This window comes from Schistocerca serialis, chromosome 3 (assembly GCF_023864345.2).
Source record: "Schistocerca serialis cubense isolate TAMUIC-IGC-003099 chromosome 3, iqSchSeri2.2, whole genome shotgun sequence".
Lineage (NCBI taxonomy): Eukaryota > Metazoa > Arthropoda > Insecta > Orthoptera > Acrididae > Schistocerca > Schistocerca serialis.
This window is the reverse complement of record NC_064640.1, coordinates 601,216,838-601,236,252: the sequence shown is the minus strand read 5'-3', so window position 1 is coordinate 601,236,252 and position 19,415 is coordinate 601,216,838.

Below are 19,415 nucleotides of genomic sequence, written 5' to 3'. Positions count from 1 at the left end.
ACTAGGATGAATTGTCGCGTATCCCCTGGCCACCAGTCACCAGATCTCAGTATTACTGAGTATTTGTAACCTACTTTTGAGAGAAAGATGCATGATCGCTACCCATTTTGCAGCGAGAACTATGTAATATTCCCTTGACAACAGTGCAGGACCAGTAATTATCCATTCCGAGACGACTGGAAGCTGTTTTGAATGCTAATGGACTTCCTGCCCATATCAGGCATGGCAATGTGTTGTATTTTTAGTGTTTTGTTGTCCACCCCTTGTGTATGTGAAACTGGGTCTCAGCCTGTGTGTCGACAAAAATAACACACGACAATAGGCTGGTGGCGAATCTGTAATAAGAATTCAACTTTTATCCATAAAGCTCAGTATTAACTATACCTTCGAAAATTCGAACTAGCATCACCATTCTCATTAAAATTTGAAAGTACTATTCGATTATGTTATTTTAAATTTAAGATTTTTGAATTAAATTCGGAATCACACTTTGAAGAACATAAATATAATTTGAAACATTTTAATTTTTGTTGCAACTAATGCGTTTACAGAATGCTGAATGAAAACATACTGTAGAAACAAACAAGGCAAATCCACGATAAAAGCAGACATGAAAAGGGTTCTGCATAACGAAAAGATTAAGGTACCAACAATATCTAACGTTTTGCCTTAGTAATAAAAGCTTCGATTACTTCAGCTTGAACCACTTCATTTTCCGACCTATTTTGCCATACAAATTTTGCTATTCATCATGATGTAATTTTATGTGAATTTTTGAAGCAAGTAGTCCCACTCTGAGAAGCTGTCAATTCTATTGCGCCTACCCGTTAGCAATATCTGAAGCCCAGCCGCACAAGATTGTATCGCGGAAACTAGTTGCCTTTTAGCAGGCTTCAGAGAAAAACTAAACAAAGACGCGCATTTAACGTCATCATAATTTCCAATTGTAATATCCCTCGGCCCGTGCTGGCCGAAGGAAGTGATCGGTTCAATGACTTTCCTATTGTTATCGGTTTACAGTGAATATATATCGCGAGGTGGTGTGTTTTGCTTGCGCGAGCGAAATATTTACTCTTTGACATCGCGTTGCTCCGTGGCGAGCAAAGAAAAGTAAGAAAATGGGAATGCGACGGGACTTTGTTATGAGACAGGATAACGAGAGGATGTGTGTACAATGAAACGGTCATTGTTAGCCGACATATTATATAATTTGTGGTTGTGAGATTCACAAGCAGTATGTAATGTTAATGTGGAGTTTAGTAACGGCCAGAATACAGTCTGTTGCATTTAGAAGGTAATTGCATGTATTTAATTGTTATCAAAGGATTCTGTGAGGAAATATTATGCACTACAAGCTTGTATAGGACTTCTAACCTTTGGTGATCGCTGTTTACGGTAGAACCTGCTTCTATCACACGGTCAAAACATAGAGAAAGTTTTCTCTGATAAAAATAACTCATTTCCTTCGCAGACAATCATCAAATGACCAAATGTGAATGGCAGCTTTCCAGTTTGAGCAGATCCTATAGAACTTTTCTTTCTCTTACATTTCAAGAATTTTACAGGCAACCGTCGGAGTCCGCAGCTGCTTCTCCACCAGGAGAGTAACTTGCCTACGTGTACGAAATTACGTACGCTGTGGGAATCGTCGGCGCCGATAGTGTTCTTCACAGACATACAGAGACACTACACACAATAGTTCAGTAACAACGAGTTTAACATTACCAGTTGGAAAAACGTTAATTCTTCCTTTGAGTAGCAAAATATACAATAAAAATGGTTAAAACGTGACAGGACCTACAAGAAGTAAAACATAGACATCGACAAGCCGGCCGAAGTGGCCGTGCGGTTAAGGCGCTGCAGTCTGGAACCGCAAGACCGCTACGGTCGCAGGTTCGAATCCTGCCTCAGGCATGGATGTTTGTGATGTCCTTAGGTTAGTTAGGTTTAACTAGTTCTAAGTTCTAGGGGACTAATGACTAGGGGCCATTTGAACATCGACAAGCATTTCATGAACAGAAACAAATTAATGATCATTTGTTATATGTGTTTATTTTATGGATTGTGATTTATTGTGATAAATGTGTATTTTATTTATTATTGTGTACTAATTTTGTGGTTCGTATAATTTCATGTACGACTGATGGAATCGTTCTATGTGAGCTACATCCGACATCAGGCAGCCACAACAACGCGGGTCCATCACATGAACTTCATACGGCTCTACTTTGCAGTAAAGGTAAGCACAGACATGACATGCTAACTCATTGCACATATTAGTCTGGTCTTGGTAGATAACGACTAGGTTAGGTATATTTGTAGATTTAGTTATTATCTACACCTACATTTATACTCCGCAAGCCACCCAACGGTGTGTCGCAGAGGGCACTTTACATGCCACTGTCATTACCTCCCTTTTCTGTTCCAGTCGCGTATGGTTCGTGAGAAGAACGACTGTCTGAAAGCCTCCGTGCGCGCTCGAATCTCTCTAATTTTACATTCGTGATCTCCTCGGGAGGTATAAGTAGGGGGAAGCAATATATTTGATACCTCATCCAGAAAGGCACTATCTCGAAACCTGGACAGCAAGCTACACCGCGATGCAGAGCGCCTCTCTTACAGAGTCTGCCACTTGAGTTTGCTAAACATCTCTGTAACACTATCACGTTTACCAAATAACCCTGTGACGAAACGTGCCACTCTTCTTTGGATCTTCTCTATCTCCTCTGTCAACCCGACCTGGTACGGATCCCACACAGTTGAGCAATACTCAAGTATAGGTCGAACGAGTGTCTTGTAAGCCACCTCCTTTGTTGATGGACTACATTTTCTAAGGACTCTCCCAATGAATCTCAACCTGGCACCTGCCTTACCAACAATTAATTTTATATGATCATTCCACTTCAAATCGTTCCGTACGCATACTCCCAGATATTTTACTGCTACCAGTGTTTGATCCGAAATCATATAATAAAGGATCCTTCTTTCTATGTATTCGCAATACATTACATTTATCATGTTAAGGATCAGTTGCCACTCCCTGCACCAAGTTCCTATCTGCTGCAGATCTTCCTGCATTTTGCTGCAATTTTCTAATGCTGCAACTTCTCTGTATACTGCAGCATCATCCGCGAAAAGCCGCATGGAACTTCCGGCACTATCTACTAGGTCATTTATATATATTGTGAAAAGCAATGGTCCCGTAACACATCCCCTGTGGCATGCCAGAGGTTACTTTAACGTCTGTAGATCTCTCTCCATCGAGAACAACATGCTGTGTTCTGTTTGCTAAAAACCCTTCAATCCAGCCACACAGCTGGTCTGATATTCCGTAGGCTCTTACTTTATCAGGCGACAGTGCGGAAATATATCGAATGCCTTCCGGAAGTCTAGGAAAATTGCATGTACTTGGGACCCTGTATCTAATATTTTCTGGGTCTCGTGAACAAATAAAGCGAGTTGGGTCTCACACGATTGCTGTTTCCGGAATCAATGTTGATTCCTGCAGAGTAGATTCTGGGTTTCCAGAAATATGATACACGAGCAAAAAACATGTTCTAAATTCTACAACAGACCGATGTCAGAGATACAGGCCTATAGTTTTGCGCATCTGCTCGACGACCCTTCTTGAAAACTGGAACTACCTGTGCTCTTTTCCAATCATTTGGAACCCTCCGTTCCTCTAGAGATTTGCGGTACACAGCTGTTAGAAGGGGGGCAAGTTCTTTCGCGTACTCTGTGTAGAATCGAATTGGTATCCCGTCAGGTCCAGTGGACTTTCCCCTGTTGAGTGATTTCAGTTGCTTTTCTATTCCTTGGACACTTATTTCGATGTCAGTCATTTTTTCGTTTGTGCGAGGATTTAGAGAAGGAACTGCAGTGCGGTCTTCCTCTGCGAAACAGCTTTGGAAAAAGGTGTTTAGTATTTAAGCTTTACGCGTGTCATTCTCTATTTCAATGCCATTATCATCCCAGAGTGTCTGGATATGCTGTTTCGATCCATTTACTGATTAAACGCAAGACCAGAACTTCCTAGGATTTTCTGTCAAATCAATACATAGAATTTTACTTTCGAATTTACTGAACGCTTCACGCATAGCCCTCCTTACACTATGATATTGTTTAGCTTCTGTTTGTCTGAGAGGTTTTGGCTGCGTTTAAATTTGCAGTGAAGCTTTCTTTGCTTTCGCAGTAGTTTCCTAGCTTTGTAGTTGAACCACGGTGGGTTTTTCCCATCCCTCACAGTCTTACTCGGCACGTACCTGTCTGAAACGCATTTTACGATTGCCTTGAACTTTTTCCATAAGCACTCACATTGTCAGTGTCGGAACAGAAATTTTCGTTTTGATCTGTTGGTAGTCTGAAATCTGCCTCCTATTACTCTTTCTAAACAGATAAACCATCCCCCCTTTTTTTTATATTTCTTTTTACTTCCATATTCAGGGATGCTACAACGGCTTTATGATCACTGATTTCTCTTTTCTTTTCTTTGCATACAGAATCGAAAAGTTCGGGTCTGTTTGTTATCAGTAGGTCCAAGATGTTATCTCCATGAGTCGGTTCTCTGTTTAATTGCTCGAGGTAATTCTATGATAGAGCACTCAGTATAATGTCACTCGATGCCCTATCCCTACCACCTGTCCTAAACATCTGAGTGTCCCAGTCTATATCTGGTAAATTGAAATCTCCACCTAAGACTATAACATGCCGAGGAAATTTATGTGAAATGTATTCCAGATTTTCTCTCAGTTGTTCTGCCACTAATGCTGCTGAGTTGGGAGGTCGGTAAAAGGAGTCAGTTATTAACGTAGCTCGGTTGTTGAGTATAACCTCCACCCATAATAATTCACAGGAACTATCCACTTCTATTTCACTACAGGATAAACTATTACGAACAGTGGCACACATGCCACCATCTGTTGCATGCAATCTATCCTTTCTAAACACCGTCTGTGCCTTTGTAAAAATTTCGGCAGAATTTATCTCTGGCTTCAGCCAGCTTCCGTACCTATAACGATTTCATCTTCGGTGCTTTCTATCAGCGCTTGAAGTTCCGGTACTTTACCAACGAAGCTTTGACAGTTTACAATTACAATACCGACTGCTGCTTGGTCCCTGCATGTCCTGACTTTGCCCCGCACCTTTTGAGGCTGTTGCCCTTTCTGTACTTACCCAAGGCCATCTAACCTAAAAAACTGCCCAGTCCACGCCACACAACCCCTGCTACCCATGTAGCCGCCTGCTGTGTGTAGTGGACTCCTGACCTATCCAGCGGAACCCGAAACCCCACCACCCTACGGTGCACGTCGAGGAATCTGCAGCCCACACGGTCGCAGAACCGCCTCAGCCTCTGATTCAGACCCTCCACTCGGCTCTGTACCAAAGGTCCGCAGTCAGTCCTGTTGACGATGCTGCAGATGGTGAGCTCTGCTTTCATCCCACTAGCAAGACTGGCAGTCTTCACCAAGTCAGATAGCCACTGGAAGCCAGAGAGGATTTCCACTGATCCATAGCGACACACATCATTGGTGCCGACATGAGCGACCACCTGCAGATGGGTGCACCCTGTACCCTTCATGGCATACGGAAGGACCCTTTCCACATCTGGAATGACTCCCCTGGTATGCACACGGAGTGCACATTGGATTTCTTCGCCTCCCTTGCAGCCATATCCCAAGGGGCCCCATTACGCCCCTGATGTTGGAGCTCCCAACTACCAGTAAGCCCACCCTCTGCGACCGCCCGGATCTCGCAGACTGAGGGGCAACCTCTGGAACAGGACAAGCAGCCATGTCCGGCCGAAGACAGAGCCTGAAACCGATTCGTCAGACAAACTGGAGAGGCCTTCCGTTCAGCCCTCCGGAATGTCTTTCGCCCCCTGCCACACCTCGAGACGACCTCCCACTCTACCATGGGAGCTTTAGTATATGCAGAGTGATATCTGTGTGCGTGTGTGTGTGTGTGTGTGTGTGTGTGCGTGTGTGTGTGTGTGTGTGTGTGTGTGTGTGTGTGTGTGTGTGTGTGTGTGTGTGTGTGTCTGGGGTATAGAATCTGATGCTTATTTTCGTGGGGTAAAGCTGAATTGTGTCCAGAGTAGAGTAATTACAAGAATAGTGAACAACTGAATTTTTATGGTTAAAATCAGATCACAGTTTAAAATTCAGAGGTAACAGGAAGCGAATTTGCAGCCCAGTGGTGATGAACAGAATCTAAAGATCCTATGGCTGAGCTCTTAAATCAAATGAAACTGTTGATGAATACCGTAGCTAGTTTAGCTGCAGAACAGTCTCACATGTCTGCTATTCAAGCGGATATTTCAACAATAGTTGAAAATTTAGCTTCAGAACAGGCTCGCATATCTGCTAGGCAAGCGGATATGTCAGATGCGCGGGCGGCTATTTCTGCAAATGTAGAAACCATAGCTATGGAACAGGCAAATATAGTGTATAAAGTAATAAATCTGACCCCCACTGTGAGCAAATTAGTTACAGAACAAGCAGAGTTAGCCGAGAAAGTAACGGGCATAACAAATAAAGTGAACGAACTGCCCACAAGGGAAGATTTTGTTAAAGTATTAGCTGATGTGAATATTTTGACAAATGAAGAGACAGAAATCAGGAAAGAAAGAAATAGTATGAAGCAAACCCACGAACAATTTCTGATCGAAATAAACAGAGCAAACAGTGAAATGGAAACAGTGCGGGGAGACAACAAATGGTAGAAGTAGAGGTACAAAACCTGGCCTCAACAGTAAAGGAATTAGCATCCGGATGTGAAGAGCAAATGGAACAAAAGTTCCAAGAAAAAACCTTGTAGTTTAAGCAATAATTAGACGACTGGGTTGTAGATAAGGAACAGCAGGTGATATTGTCTGTTAGCAAAGGTATCAAGGAAGCGGTAGACAAAATAGTGAGTGAAGGCCTACCGTTATCTCGTCAAACAGATCAAGAGTTGAGCGAAGTTCGCAAGCAGATAGGAACCGAGTTCCAAAGATGGAAAGGAGAAGTTACCCAGAATTTGCAAATGTGCCATATATCATGGAAGAGAAAATGTTGAAGCATAGGCAATTCCAAATATTTTTTCCGGGAAAGAAGACATTAAATCCTGTCGTATTGACCAGACGATTTGAAACGTCCCCTTTGAACAATTATACAAGACTGTGCATATACTGACACACAATATTTTTAGTGCAACGCAATCTGACTTTCAATAATCCCTACAAAAAAATGGCCCTGACTAACATTAAACTATACCTTTCATAAATCACTTACCTCACAAAAATCTTCGTTACTTAAGCTACTGCAATACAGCGAGCACCACTACTGCCAGCTAAATAAAAGATTCAAACTACGGAAGGCACTAACTACTGATAGGGATAGTTAGCAAATGAAAGATTTTAATAGAGAACAAACAATGTATTTACCTTAATAGTCATAATATATATAGCAGTACATGACATCCAGTCTTACAAATTTCAAAACTCCGCCATCTCTCTCCCCACATCCACCACTGCTGGCAGCTCACCTCCAACTGTGCAACGCTACACGCTGTTCACAGCCAACTGCCCAACATTACAATGGCAGACAACAATGCAAACTGGCCACAGACTGCACACAGCACAGCCAGTGATTTTCATATAGAGCGCTACATAACGTTGGCAATAAGAAAACAGAAACAGCCTACTTACATAGCCCCCATGATCCCCACAAAAAATTTTACAAATTGTTTTGGGCAGTGGCCAATAATGATTTGATAAAATTTTTCATAATTACAATAACAAAGGTATCAAATGCACACACTTATTGATACATTGTTGGTCAAAAGCTAAAATTTTCTCACAGTCCATAAAGACAGTCCTGATCATTCATCACAGTAAAACTGCCGTTTCTTTTCTCAAAGTCTGAGCAGTAAAAGACAACGCACATGGAAGTAGTGGATTTCCATACAGTCTTGAAGAAGTAGTATTGTCCTTCCAACGGAAAGACAGTGCTGACTCTTGACATGCAGACAAGTAATGGGTCACAACAGAGCAAACCCACAGCAGAGTCATTCGAAGTTTTGAAGAATATTGGTAGGCAGGTCATCACAGAGTAGACCCACTGTAGTCCTGGTAGACATTACGGTATTGGTGGGCCACCAGAAGTGCAGACTCACTGTAGTCCTGGTAGGGATTGTGGTATTGGTGGGCCACCAGAGGTGCAGACCCACTGCAGTCCTTGTAGAAATAATGGTACTGGTGGGTCGTCAAAGATGCAGACCCACTGTAATCATTGTAGACTGGCCATCTGTTGTGACTGTGCAGGTGCACAATCACCACTGAAGAGTCTTGCGGATAATATAGCAAGTCCATGAACCCCCACTTGTGCACTCACAAAATTTTTTTTGAAATGTCCTTAGAACCAGCAATGCTGTTATCCAGTCCCTTGCTGACTTATTAACACACGTGCAAACACTAACAGTCCCAACTTCTCACATATTGTGCATTACTATGACCAACAGAAACGTGTGCAGTGAAATGTAACTTAATTTGAAGAACTGGTGTCTATATTATTATAAATTTACAACATAAGAATACAATTACAAAGATACAAAAAACATCATTAAAGAACATAATAGTACAGATAACATTTGTAGTAATACAGGCTTTACAAAAGAATAGAAATAGACATATACATCAGTGTTACAGGAATTATGACATAAGTAAATAAATAAAATGAGAATAGTTCTTGAAACATTAGTTTCACACATGATCATTGAAACAAAACAGAACAAATAATGTCTAACATCTTTACAAAGTAAATAACATATTATTAATGCAAATTATATTTGAGGATATTCCTCATCATAGTGCATGTAGCTGAGTATTAGAAAAATTCTACAACATAAGTCTTATCAGATAAGCATATAAGGACAGGAAGAACATAAATACACAAGGGTACACAAACACATAGTGGGATAACAGAAGGAAAGGACAGGGTTTGTTTTACTGCAGGATTTTGCAAACAAAACTTTCTTTACTTCTCCAAGATCTCCCTTCGTTCTTCATTATTTCCAAAAAGTCCTATCTATACCTGCTTTCTGTACTTTTCTCGTATAACCTCTCAGTGCATTTCTTCAAATTCATCGCAACTGATTCTCTTATAGGCTACCCCCTCTTAAGCTAACTTAAATCTACTGAGCTCAGGTGCATAAACTAATGGACGAGGCAATGCAGCAGCACAAAACAATTACCACAAACAGCAATGACAAAAAAATGGAAAATTGCAAAGCAAGCTACAGTAAATCTAAATTACCAAGCAATGCAACATTACAACTAATACGAGCAACAAGAAAAATAAATCAGTAGTAAAACTAGCTTAACAGAGTAATACAAAGTGAAATTTAGTAGCACTATGCCTGGCAAACAGCAGCAGCAAATGCAATAACTTATATCTAAACATGACAAAATTCAACAGAAAAAATATTACAGTAAAAATGGCCATATTTAATACCTATGTCACATCTTAACACTAGGGTGATGCATCACCTTAACTTACACTACTAAATAATTTACCCAGTCATTGACAAAAATTATGTACGCAATTCCTGTGAAGGGAAATGTCTTTTTGTGCTCCCTCGTTTTCTTGGAGTAGATTATAAAGTTATTATTTACTGGATCTGTAGGCATAAAATATTTATATTAGTACATCTATAAAATTTTATTTTAACCAATGCTGCAGTGCAGCAAGAAACTAGATATTAAACAAAATGAGCAATCTCTCAACTGCAAAGACAGTAGGTGTAAAATGTTTCTCATCATTTGATTAGGCATTTTAGTAAATATCATAAATCAAGAGCTCCACAGTGTAATCATATGTTTTCAAGTTTGAGCGTGTCATATTCTACAAAGAAATGTCAATAGCGAGGATAATGGCCTCCCTCTTTTTTTTTTTTTTTTTACCTGTGCCTCTGAAAAGGCACACACTAATGGCTTTTTCTCCAGGCGTCTGACACAGCTGGCTGCTCAAGATGCATTACGTCAAGGTCACTTGGCTTTCTTACCGAAATATTTACGACAGCAGTTTCCGCTACAGTGGCAGTCTCATATAAAAAAATTCACAGGTTGAGAATTTGCGTTACAAATGTGTAGAAACAAAATCCTATAAATATAACAGTGTCCAAAAATATTCGTCGGCATTGTGATACATTCACGCATTTAGACACATTTCATAACTCTTAAAGTACGATTCTTGGTTTCCAACAACCTTCTTCACAAACCAGCCCTAACCACTACTCATTATTCCTTACCTTATTCGTCAACACTTCAATATTTCATCATAACAGATACGTAGCATAATCAAATAACTCATATAGCATCAGCTTATTGATCATAAACATACCGCAACAGCATAATATACATAGTCATAATAATAATAATATAATAACAGACAATCACATCTCAGAATCGTTGCAGCTTCTTTCAATAATTTGAAAACCTAAAAAAAAATTCTCTGCTCATGTCAAAAGTGTCATCTGCCTCAATCGTACTTTAAAAATCGTGATCCCATACCAAATATATCATTCAAAGCTCTCATAATATCACAATGGGTCCGAAAAAATATGAACAGTCACAAAGTACAGACAAAATACAATTTCGTAAGTGTGAAGTTACCCAACTGTGTAATTGCATAAACATGTGTCACTGATGTAGTAAAAAAATGTTTGTGTGTCTGTTAAATAATCAGGTAGCTGTGTAATTCTGTGTTGGAGAAATATGGTACCAATGTGTAAAATTGTATAAGCAAATACCATATTAGCTAGGGCCCCTTGTGCTTGCCACACACATGGTACACAAAGTAAGCGTGTACCCCCCTGAGGATTAATGTAATTATACCCTCAGGTGTTACAGATTACAGCAATGGAATGAAATGTATCACGGAAAACCTTTGTATCATTGTACTTCAAATATCTTTAAAAATAAATGTTTTAAGTACAAAATTAATCACTCAAATACATCTACTGTAGCGCTAAACTGTGTGTCATGTTGTAAGATAATCTCTGTGGAAGTCTCGTAGTTATCGTCCTCCGAAAGCTAAGTTCTGCAGAAGTCAATGTACTTACCTCGTGATAAACAAAAGTGATATGCTTTGCAAATAGATATCTTAGTTATTACGCTTATTGTCGTGATGAAGAAAGTACTGTGCTCTAACGTATTGTTTGCTACGGAAAAGGCTGTCTCCTTGTAGCTATACCACAAAAGTTACTACTAAAACATGTTTTACTTTCCAGAATAATACATAAAACTGTGCAGACATAAAACAGAAACACCGCAAAAGCAACATTGTAAATTGTCACTCATTAGTAGCGTCGTGATAAAATCGTGTAGCTGTCACATAAACTAACCACTGTGTCATCTGGTATCTCTCAGAAAGTACTTTAAATCCAGAATGTATTTTCAAGTAAACCAAACTGTTGCATTAAAATCTCATAAGCAGTACTGGTAAATGTTCTAATTATGTGAGCCTTATAGTCGTTACGTAATCGTGCAACTAACAAGCAAGAATGTACACACACAATAACACTGTGTCGTCTGTTCACTATAACAATGCACTCATAAATACTGTCTAAATATGTTCCCTAGGTTCTAGACTGGATAGTGAACTTCAAAACATTGTTGCATGTTAACAGTTTGTAAGTCTGACAAGGCATACTAATAACGTGAAGTGAAAAAATTTATGGCAAAGACTAAGTTATAAAGCAGATTATCTTTCAATAAACGGTTTTACATGTGAAATGAGGTGCAATCCTTTACTCTTCCTAGTACGCAGAGTTTCAACTTCAATGCAATTATCATGCAGTATACGTCAGTAAAGAATACTGGAATTTTTCTCAAGGTTAGCGTCTATGTTATTTTTCTCTGAGCCAGCCGGTGCACGTGGCTGCCTGCGGTGCGAGTCATTGTCTGTCTCTTTCTTGGCGTGCGTCGTTATTGGGATTAGGAGACCTAACTTCTACAAATTCACCTTGCCGAGAGTGCCCTGCTCTGTTTGAATCCCGCCAGTTCTGATGCAATTCAGGTCTGTCGTTTCGATCATATCGTCTGTCGTCATGTCGGTAGATTCCATAATTTCTTTCTTGTCGGTCACGTGGTGGAGAATTTCTCCCTGAATCGTAACTGTGCGCTGGACCATTGCATCTAAAGTTATTCTGTCTCCCTTGATAATAATTTTTTGGTTCCCATATTGTCCGTTTCTCTGATTGTCTTTGTGATAGTTATTACCGCAGAGAGGTGATCTTTCCCTGTAATTATTACTACTGTGCTAACGGTTGTCATGCGGGTGGTGTCTGTTTTGGTCACGATTTGTGTTGTGAGAATAGCCTTGTCGTGTCCAGTTATTATTTCTTTCATCGTGGAATTGCGACGGATGTGACCTGTAATTGGCGTGCTCCTGTTTTCGCGTTCCACGATTGTCAGTGTCAATTTCCAGTTCTTGTAACAGTCCCTGAAAAGCTTCAATGTCATCTTTGCAACGTCCTGCCAAAATAATATGTCGTAAATGTTCAGGTAATTTGATTAAGCAAATGCGGATGAGTTCTGAGGGGCTGTATGGGTTTGACAGGTACTGATTCTTGTGCAACATGTCTTCAAAATATTTCACAAGACTGGAGAATTCAGATTGTTCGAAATGTTTCATCATTATGATGCTATGTTTTACTCGGTCTTGTGTAGCTTGAGACCAATATGCTGAGAGGAAGGCATGATAAAATTCTCCTTCACTGTGACAATCGTGAATGACCGATCGCACTCTTACAGCTGGTTCATTCTCTAAGTAGCCACACGTAAATTCTAATCTGTGCTGCAATGACCAGTTGGGAGGAAAACAATGAGAGAATTGATGAAGCCATGCTCGTGGATGACTGTCGTTGCCAGAATTCTTAAATGTTTTGAATTTACGTGTAGTAATGAACAGCTTATAGTCAAAATCATCACGTGGGCGAGTCGCATATCGGTCATTGTTACGTCGTTTCGGCGGTTCCATTTCAAAATTCGGTGCACCTTGCCAATTTCTTTCATAATTTCCGAAATGTCCTGTGTTATTATTTTGTGGTTGTTCCGTATTTCTATTTCCCTCTTCCCGTACCGGAGCGCGAGTGTCCTCTGAAATATGAAATTTTTGTATTACTTGTGCCAAGTGATCTTGTACTTCCCGGATTTCTCTTTTGTGTTGCGTATTAATTTGATTCTGATTTTGTTTGAATTTCTTAATTTGTTCATACTCTTCTGTGTCCCTTTGTAGATAAGTTAGTGAACTGATCCCAAAGTTCGGCTACTTTCTCCGATAGTGTACTTATTTCCTCACTGTTTTTTCTGAACCAAGTTTCAGAGTATCTACTGTGTCCTTTAAGTTTTCCTGAGTTTTTGCAAGTTGCGTAACCGAATCGGTAGATGCAACTGAGTCAATTTTAGCTTGCAAGGTGTCGTGATTTTCATGAACAATGGTTTGCAGTTCTTTTATGGCTGCTTCGTGATTCTGTAATGCATTTTCATGCCGCGAAAAAATAGGTTGAAAATGCTCACAAATTTGTGTTTTTACGTCATTACAGACTTTTTGACATTTCGATTCAATGTTATGTAACTCAGTAGTTAAATCTTCACGTGTTTGTTCAAGTGTGGTGTCTAACTTTTGAAGCTTTTGCTGTGTTTGTCTCTGATTTTGTTCCATTGTGTCTAACTGTTGCTGTGTTTGTCTCTGGTGTTGTTCCATTGTGTCTAAGTTTTGAAGATTTTGTTCCATTGTGTCTAACTTTTGAAGATTTTGTCCCATTTGTTTCTGATTTTGTCCGAGCGTTGTGTCTAACTTTTGTAGCCTTTGTCCCATTTGTTGCATTAACTGTAATAACAATGCATTAGTGTCTGGAATCTGTTCCTCTACGCTTTTCGGCAGTGCATTTGCACCGGCAACATTCACATTTTGACAAGCAGAAAATGTGTCTTGACTTATATGAGAAAACGGTGAGGACGCAAAACCTGAATCTACAGTATTTGCAAAATTGTGTCCTGTCATTTCGGATTCCTGAGGCGAGCTGTTGCCGATCGATCGATAATGCTTCCCTGTTCACTAATTGTTTCACTGCCTACACCATTGCTTGCCGCCCGCTCCATTCCCTATGCACAATTACCAAATTACTATGTTGAACATTTGTTAATTCTTTACACGGTGGCGCTAACACACTGCTTTCGTCTTCACTGTCATTTCTCAGTTTACTTTGGAGCCTAGTATTACGTTTTTCACACGCCATTATTGTCACAATATTTCACACGACAACACAGAAAACTACAATTTGAAGAGCAAAATAAGAAAACACATTAACATAGCATTGAAAATAATATCTCATTGATTGCAAGCGCAGCTGCGAAATACTTGGTGCAAATCTACATACATGCCACAACTGTTTTACTGTACAACTGCAACTACAAAGGAAATTCTCTCTACAATTACGCGCTAGCAATAAACAAAATCTACATTAATTACACAAACTACAATAAAAAATCAGAAGATTCCAGTGAGGTATCTTCAGCTAAGGGTCGACATATGAAACGTCCCCTTAGAAAAATTATACATGACTGTGCTTATACTGACACACAATATTTTTAGCACAACGCAATCTGACATTCAATAATCCCTACAAAAAAAATGGCCCTGACTAACATTAAACTATACCTTTCACAAATCACTTACCTCACAAAAATCTTCGTTACTTAAGCTACTGCAATACAGCGAGCGCCACTACTGCCAGCTAAATAAAAGATTCAAACTACGGAAGGCACTAACTACTGATAGGGATAGTTAGCAAATGAAAGATTTTAACAGAGAACAAACAATGTATTTACCTTAATAGTCATAATATATATAGCAGTACATGACATCCAGTCTTACAAATTTCAAAACTCCGCCATCTCTCTCCCCACATCCACCACTGCTGGCGGCTCATCTCCAACTGCGCAACGCTACAGAGGGGTCGAGCTTGGTCTGAGGGACAGAAAATCGAATATGTGCCAGGATACGTCCAAAGCGATGGTAGTCTGTGGGAGACTGCCATAATAGACAAGTGTCACACATACAAAGAATTTGAGAGGGCATTCCTAAATAGATATTGGTCAAGAGGCATTCAAGGAGAGATTGAAGAAGGAAGTACATAACCAGGAAACCTCTTACCGAAAAGGGAACTTAAGGAGATATTTCGAAAATATTTGAATAAAGCAAGATATGGGGATCAACAAATAGATCACAAAAGTGTGATAATGATCATCAAAGCTCAGCTTCCGATGGAGATCAGGGAAAAACTACTGCATGTCTCAGAAGATAATCTGAATTCAATCTATTTGCTACAGGAGGAACAAAGAGGAAGAAATAATTACAATAAATCATGTCAAATAGAAAATATGCAGATAGATTATAACAGTAATAACGGAAGAATGAATGAAAGACAAATGGATAATTCACATCGAACCAAAACGAATAATGGTTACAACAATGGAGCAAACTGTTATCAATGGAGAGACGTCTACAGACGTTAAAGTAACCTCTGGCGTGCCACAGGGGAGTGTTATGGGACCATTGCTTTTCACAATATATATAAATGACCTAGTAGATAGTGTCGGAAGTTCCATGCGGCTTTTCGCGGATGATGCTGTAGTATACAGAGAAGTTGCTGCATTAGAAAATTGTAGCGAAATACAGGAAGATCTGCAGCGGATAGGCACTTGGTGCAGGGAGTGGCAACTGACCCTTAACATAGACAAATGTAATGTATTGCGAATACATAGAAAGAAGGATCCTTTATTGTATGATTATATGATAGCGGAACAAACACTGGTAGCAGTTACTTCTGTAAAATATCTGGGAGTATGCGTACGGAACGATTTGAAGTGGAATGATCATATAAAATTAATTGTTGGTAAGGCGGGTACCAGGTTGAGATTCATTGGGAGAGTGCTTAGAAAATGTAGTCCATCAACAAAGGAGGTGGCTTACAAAACACTCGTTCGACCTATACTTGAGTATTGCTCATCAGTGTGGGATCCGTACCAGGTCGGGTTGACAGAGGAGATAGAGAAGATCCAAAGAAGAGCGGCGCGTTTCGTCACAGGGTTAGTTGGTAACCGTGATAGCGTTACGGAGATGTTTAATAAACTCAAGTGGCAGACTCTGCAAGAGAGGCGCTCTGCATCGCAGTGTAGCTTGCTCGCCAGGTTTCAAGAGGGTGCGATTCTGGATGAGGTATCGAATATATTGCTTCCCCCTACTTATACCTCCCGAGGAGATCACGAATGTAAAATTAGAGAGATTAGAGCGCGCACGGAGGCTTTCAGACAGTCGTTCTTCCCGCGAACCATACGCGACTGGAACAGGAAAGGGAGGTAATGACAGTGGCACGTAAAGTGCCCTCCGCCACACACCGTTGGGTGGCTTGCGGAGTATCAATGTAGATGTAGATGTAGAACAGCACAATAATGGAAGAAATTGTGAGCCGAACATAAACAGACAGAGGCGATTTGAAAGGAGGTACAATCCTGTGTATAATGACCGTAGAAATCAAGGACAGAGTAATCAAACCATATACGAAGGGAGGCCAAGGTCAACAAATAATCGCCGGCCGCGGTGACCGTGCGGTTCTAGGCGCTCCAGTCCGGAGCCGCGCTGCTGCTACGGTCGCAAGTTCGAATCCTGCCTCGGGCATGGGTGTGTGTGATGTCCTTAGGTTAGTTAGGTTTAAGTAGTTCTAAGTTCTAGGGGACTAATGACCACAGCAGTTAAGTCCCATAGTGCTCAGAGCCATTTGAACCATTTCTTGAACAAATAATCAAGACTGGCGAGAACATGCACCGGTCATAGTCAAAGCAACTGATGACAACAACAGACCGGCTAGATGGAGAAATTTAAACTGAATCCGACCGGATTTTATTTAAACGGTTATCCCAGAAGACAGAGTTACCGACGTTGCGGATTCGAAACTGTAAGATCATTGGAGCCTTAGGTACCCGCTCGCAACCAGTCCGGATACAAACATTGCTAGATGTAAGAATAGGAAATACAGCGAGAAGATGCGTGTTCCTAGTAATTCAAAAATTATTAGAAGATTGTATCATCGCCGGCCGGAGTGGCCGAGCGATTCTAGGCGCTACAATCTGGAACCGTGCTGCTGCTACGGTCGCAGGTTCGAATCCTGCCTCGGTCATGGATGTGTATGATGCCCGTAAGTTAGCTAGGTTTAAGTAGTTCTCAGTTCTAGGGGACTGATGACCTCAGAAGTTAAGTCCCATAGTGCTCTGAGTCATTTGAATCATTTGATTGTATCATCGGATTAGAGATTATGAGGGAGAAGGACTTAAAAATAGACTTCTCGTTCGGTGAATCAGTTTTTGTGATAATGGAGAAATACAAGTTGATCCGATCAGGGAAGAAAAGAGCATTGGAAATTACTGTCCTGGGCATAGTATTAAGCTCATTAGAAAAGAAATGAGATGTAAACGTACAGAAGAGGTAAAGGAAATCAAGATAATGGGGATAGCAGAACAAGTGGAAGAAAAGACAAAAGGAAGCTGATGGACTGGAAAACGAACAAAATTTTCAGTTGGTAAATCTTTTGGAGAAATATATCCAGGTTTTTGAAGAAAGGCCAGAAATTATTAAGGGATATAAGTACCATTTGGAGTAGTTTTCTCATGAGAAGCATTATCATAAATCATATCCAATTCCGTGGAGATTGAAGAAATCTGTGAGTGAAGAAATAAACAGGATGATAAACTGGGACCTGATAGAACCATCGGTTAGCCTATATTGCAGTCCACTGTTAGTTGTACCTAAACCAGAGGAATTGAGGTTTCAAAAGGAAGAAAGGAATGAATAGGTGAACAGTCTACCAAATGTACTACATGATAAGCCGACTTGGGAAGAAAAGATTAAGCTGGCTTTAGTGAACATGGCCGGAACGGCCGGACGGAGAAAGGTAAAATATGACAATAAGTTAAAGAAAGTACAAACTTATAGTGTGTTTTTGCGCACTCATCCACAGGCATCTTTATTGAAGAAGAGGAACAAGAAATAGCAATTATTAATTGTTGAACCGTTTGAAATAATAAGAATTACACATCCTGGGGCATAGCTGTTGGCCTAACCAGTGATGGGAAAAGTGAGGGGACTCTATCCTCATCATTAGTCCAGCCTCCAGTAAAGATTGTATATATTAAGGAGATTTTATTTCATTGAGTTTTTAGGTGTAGGTAGGTTTAGTTAGATAAGTAAGTGTATTGATGTTTATTTTCAGCAGAATCACAGAAGGAGAGCTGATGCTGATTGTATACTTTTATGTATATATGAATAACTTTTGTGTTTGTTCCCAGAATGAAGTCAGTACTTTCTGGAAGCAAATATTTTGAGACGCGCGTGGTAGCCCTGCAGTCTAGGCGCCTTGCCACAGTTCGCACGGCTCCTCCCGTTGGAGGTTCGAATCCTCCCTTGGGCATGGATGTTTGTGTTGTCCTTAGAGAAAGTTACTTGAAGTTAGATTAAGTAATGTGTAAGTCTAGCGACCGATGACCTCAGCAGTTTCGTCCCACAGGAACTTGCCACAAATTTAAAAAAAAAAAAAATATTTTGACATGAAATGATTCCAAATAACTCTGGACAGTGAACTTCACACAACCGTCTGAGAAGTATGCTAAGGCAGATTAATTTTTCTGGGGATACTAGACAACAAAGAGCCGGGGTGTGCATGTCATCTTGTGGTTGGCTTTACTACAATTAGGTAGACCTTTGCTATATAACCAAATTTTAAGTGTCATGTAAAAGGTAAACTAACGGTGGCCAAGCTATGTTATATTCGGATGCTAGCGAGAAATTTCCATGTATTAGTGGTCAAATGTCTGTATCATTTGAGCAAATGGACTTCCAGTGAAGCAAGCAAAGTAATATCACATTGTAAATAAGGGAATATATGACTGATTAAATTATGTATAAAGTTATCGAACTATAAGTGCAGTGTAATTGTGCGTGCCCATGGACAAGCGGTGACATCTACATGATTACTCTGCAATTCACATTTAAGTGCTTCGCAGAGGGTTCATCGAACCACAATCATACTATCTCTCTACCATTCCACTCCCGAACAGCGCGCGAGAAAAACGAACACCTAAACCTTTCTGTTCGTGCTCTGATTTCTCTTATTTTATTTTGATGATCATTCCTACCTATGTAGGTTGGGCTCAACAAAATATTTTCGCATTCGGAAGAGAAAGTTGGTGACTGAAATTTCGTAAATAGATCTCGCCGCGACGAAAAACGTCTTTGCTGTAATGACTTCCATCCCAATTCGGGTATCATATATGCCACACTCTCTCCTCTATTACGTGATAATACAAAACGAGCTGCCCT